The 4888-nt window shown below is 43.1% G+C and overlaps 1 protein-coding gene across 2 annotated transcripts in view; it reads right to left on the bottom strand.

Annotated features, from left to right (window-relative positions):
* Positions 1-4882, bottom strand: part of LNP1 (leukemia NUP98 fusion partner 1) — a 42488-nt gene extending 37606 nt beyond the window's left edge. For both annotated transcript variants that reach the window (XM_010841952.1, XM_010841950.1), the window contains exon 1: positions 3871-4882. The gene's annotated coding sequence lies outside the window, so the exon portion shown is untranslated. The remainder of the gene's footprint in view (positions 1-3870) is intronic.
* Between the last annotated feature and the right edge of the window lie 6 nt (positions 4883-4888).

Genomic DNA, 4888 nt, shown 5'->3' with positions numbered 1-4888 from the left:
AAGCATGGTTTTTCCAGTAGTCATGTATGGATGTGAGAGTTGGACTATAAAGAAAGCTGAGCGCTGAAGAATTGATGCTTTTGAAGTGTGGTGTTGGAGAAGACTCTTGAGAGTCCCTTGGACTGCAAGGAGATCCAACCAGTCCATTCTGAAGGAGATCAGCCCTGGGATTTCTTTGGAAGGAATGATGCTAAAGCTGAAATTCCAGTACTTTGGCCACGTCATGCGAAGAGTTGACTCATTGGAAAAGACTCTGATGCTGGGAAGGATTGGGGGCAGGAGGAGAAGGGGACGACAGAGGATGAGATGGCTGGATGGCATCACTGACTCGATGGAAGTGAGTCTGAGTGAACTCCGGGAGTTGGTGATGGACAGGGAGGCCTGGCGTGCTGCGATTCATGGGGTCGCAAAGAGTCAGACACAACTGAGTGACTGAACTGAACTGAGAGGTGAAGAGATAAGTCATATCAGAAAATGTGTAGATAGAGATTATATGTAGATAACCTGTGAAGTTGAAGCAATGAGATGTACATAGGTTACTCATGCAGATAAAGAGGATATATTTTTATGGATTCTCATACTTGAGGAAGATCTATAGGTGTGCTGTTCATAGTTGGCACTCTGAACCACATGAAGATACTCAAATCAAATTAAATTAAAATGAAAAATTTAGTTAGTTGTACTAAATACATCAAATGGCTACCATATTGGATATCAGAGATAGAAAACATTTGCAACATCACAGAAAGTTTTATTGGGCAATATGTATCTAGAGGTTTGTCAGTAAAAGAAAGAGGAGTTAGTCTCATGAAGAGACCAACCTAGACAGCATATTACAAAGCAGAGACATTATTTTTCCAACTAAGGTCCATCTAGTTAAAGCATGGTTTTTCCAGTAGTCATGTATGGATGTGAGAGTTGGACTATAAAGAAAGCTGAGCGCTGAAGAATTGATGCTTTTGAAGTGTGGTGTTGGAGAAGACTCTTGAGAGTCCCTTGGACTGCAAGGAGATCCAACCAGTCAATCCTAAAGGAAATCAGTCCTAAATATTCATTGGAAGGACTGATGCTGAAGCTGAAGCTCCAATACTTTGGCCACCTGATGTGAAGAACAGACTTATTGGAAACGACCCTGATGCTGGGAAAGATTGAAGGCAGGAGAAGAAGGGGACGACAGAGGATGAGATGGCCGGATGGCATCACCGACGCAATGGACATGAGTTTGAGCAAGCTTCAGGAATTGGTGATAGACAGGGAAGCCTGGTGTGCTCCAGTCCGTGGAGTCGCAAAGTACTGGACAGAACTCAGTGACTAAACTGAACTGACTCTCCTGAAAGCCAGGGAAAACAACATTTCAAATAGAGAATGACCCATAGTATCCAGTAAAAGCATATGAAAACTAAAAACAATAACTTGTGACCTCTAAAACAGTTTCAGACTAGTAATAAAGTTACAAACTGCTTATAAGAGATTTTGGATGAAATGAGTGATAAATAGGTTAAGGTAACAAGCATAAACGGTTCTTTCAAGTAATTTTTCAATGGAGAAAAACAAAGAATGGAAACCTAAGCAAGAGTTGAAAGAGAATCAGGCTAGATGTATGCCTAAAACAAGCATGTTTGTGGTCTCATTAGAAGGCCTGGCCATCAACCAATCAACCAGCTATCCACTAACTTTACCAATCAAAAAGCCTTTCATGTGGCAATGACAATTGAAAGGATAGAATTATACAAAGTTAAAGCTATGAGAAGTTTTGTTGTTTAGTCACTAAGTTGTTACCCCGTCTTTTGAGACCCCATGTACTGTAACCTGCTAGGTTCATGAGTCCATGGGATTTTCCCCAGCAAGAATACTGGAGTGGCTTGTCATTTCCTACTCCAGGGGACCTTCCCAACCCCAAGAATCAAATCCACACCTCCTGCAATGCAGGAGAATTATTTACCTCTGAGCCACTAGGAAAGCCCCCAAAGAAGCTTTGAAAGTGAAAGTTGCCTCATCATGTTGGACTCTTTGTGACCCCATGGACTATAGCCCTGCCAATCTCCTCTGTCCAACAAATTCTCCAGGCCAGAATATTGGAGTGGGTAGCTGTTCCCTTCTCCAGGGGATCTTCTCAACCCAGGGATTGAACCCAGGTCTCCCGCATTGCATGCAGATTCTTAACCATCTGAGCCACCAGGGAAGCCCAAAAGCAGCTTTAGGAATCATCTAATCCATTGGTTACATCATATAGAAAGCAGGTGTCCAGCCACACCCAAAATCTAGATTAAGAACTCAAGTGTTTTGCATCCCACGCTATTAGATGTTCAGCCTCATTCAAATGCCTCCTCAGACACAGACCAGAGAAGTGAAGAGAGTTTCGTCTATTGAGTTCCTTTAATCTAGCAAGAAAATATCTGTTAACATATATAAAACTTCAATTTTTAAAAAACGAAACATAATTCTTTTACTTCTCTCCTTTAAAATTTAGAGAAACGGAGAACTAAGCATTGAGTGTCTACTATTTTGCAACAAACGTAACACTAAAAAGACCTTGCTGCTGCTACTGCTAAGTCGCTTCAGTCGTGTCCGACTGTTAGCGACCCCATGGACTGCAGCCTTCCAGGCTCCTCCATCCATGGGATTTTCCAGGCAAGAGTACTGGAGTTACCTTAAATACCATTTAATTAAATCTTTAACGTATAACCCGTTTTCAGTATTTCACAGCTTAGAAATGCATGCATCAGTTCAGTGAGGTCACAAAGGTAGTGACAACTTTTACTCAGTTTCACATTATATTCAATTAGGAAATGGAGAAAATGGGAGGAAAGAGATGAATAGCCTAGGGAGCCGAAATTACATGTTTAACAAGGTAAAAAAGTAACAAGGACAAATTCATTTATTGATGCCAATCTTAAAAATAAAACCAACTCTTTAGATAAATAATAGCTACTTAAAATGTTTCAAGAAAGTCTTAACATTGTCTTTGGAGGGGAAAGGAGACTTCACAGTAACTTTTGTAACTTTTGATTGCAACTATAACAATCCACTGCCTATTACTATAAACCAGTTTCCTTTAAAAACTTTAAATGTTTTAGTTCCTACCAATAATTTGTAATTACTAGCATTCTACAATCCCCTGAGGCTGCAGAAAAACTGAAATTTCAAGAAAGAGAGAGTCTAACTTTGTTCTGAAAAGGCTAGGGAAAAATTACATTAAGGGACCAAAGATTTGCCTTTGGGGGTTGGGAATCAGGAAGAGAGAGAAGTCATTGCCTGCAACAATCACTATTTGATCAATTCTACTGCTATTATTTTTAGCTCATCTTTTTAGCCTGTTGCTAAGGAACTCTACAGCCTGAAAGCAATGTACCAATAGGAACCCATATGAAGCAAGAGAAAAGCAATTATCCTGACTTTCAAATTAGGCCATTCAGTCTATTTTGGTACCATTTAATAAATTATCTCCTTTCAATCTTTATGCAGCCGCTATAGTCTGCACATACATATTTTCGCTGTGTCGAAAATCCTCGGTTGTACCCAAAAGCAAAATCTTCATTTGTAAATTTTTATTATGAGGGTCTGCAGATCAGTATACCTGAAATGGAGAGCCATAGTTCTGGACTCTGATTTTCTATTAATACTTGTCTTTTATTCTTGCAAATACTAATTATAAACTTCTTGCAAGGAAAATTTTTGTATTTTAAGAAATCTGGTGCAGAACACGGTGACAGGACTTGACAAAGCTATTAGATACATAAAGCTGAAATTTCTACTTGGAACATGGCAGGACAGTGGGTGGATCAGAGCACTGGGGAGGGCGCGGAGGCTCCAAAGAGCGAGGTGTGGGCTGGGGTGTCAAATGAAATCCGGTATGACACAAATACGTACAGGAAAGATGGGAACTCTGGGTCTTCTCATTTCTACCCACTCACTTCGAGAACCTCGTAACACCCAGACGTCATCGCTCTCGTAACTGGTGCAGAAGGTGAGTCGCAGGGACCCCGTTCAAGCTGTTTCAACTGGAGCCAAACTAGATTTCCACCGAGTCTGATTTCTGCCACCCGCCGTTGCCCTCAATAACCTCAAATTCTTCCAAACTAAAATCTGGCCATGGAAGAGCTAAGAAGACCGGTAATATCGGGCTATCTTCAGCTTTTGGCTTTCCTCCTACATTTTTAAGTCCTTCCAACCCGATGGTTTCCCGGGACACGCAAATAGACAGCCGAGCTAACTGCCGCGGAGCTCTAAGCAGCGCCAACGTGGCGTTAACGAGAAAACGAGGGGTCCAAATTCCACCAATGAACTAGGCAGCTCGGCCTACGCCCCGCCCACCAATATTGCCAGCCAATAATCTTCAAAACCCCTGTGTTACTCCCGCCCATTCTTAGAGCAGCTTAAGAGCCTGAAGCTTCCTCTGCTCACCCGAGCACTTTAACCCGCTGTTTATGCGCCCTTCCTTCGCTTCGCTAGCTCAAAGGGCCCTCGGCCCTTCTTTACTGAAGGCGTAGAAAGCGGCATCGGCTATCACCGGAGGCCCCGGACCCCAGAGTTTAGTCTTAAAATCAGCAGCGGTACGAAAGGCAAGAAAAAGGACTGCCTGGGACGTTCAGATCACGCCCAGTTTACCTTGACCCGGAAGTGATTTTCCACTCCTCTTTTCTCCCTGCCCCCCTCTCCCTTTTTTGAGAAAGGAAAAGAAGGACGGCTAGGTCTGGCCCGGCATGCCTTGGGCTTCCGGTGACCTCTGGCCCTTTTCTGTCGTCCGCTCTTGCTGCCTAGCGTGCTTGTTCGCTCACTGCTTTCCTTCCCTACCTCCCTCCCGTTTTCCTTGGGACGCTACCTGGTGACTGTGGCTCCCGCGACCAGCAAGGAGGCGGTGGCGGAGGACACTCGTTATGGCCGCCTC

The sequence above is a fragment of the Bison bison genome, unplaced genomic scaffold (genome assembly GCF_000754665.1).
Source record: "Bison bison bison isolate TAMUID 2011002044 unplaced genomic scaffold, Bison_UMD1.0 scf7180017864168, whole genome shotgun sequence".
NCBI lineage: Eukaryota > Metazoa > Chordata > Mammalia > Artiodactyla > Bovidae > Bison > Bison bison.
Note: the sequence above shows the minus strand (reverse complement) of the source record. Positions and strands in the feature narration are given on the sequence as shown.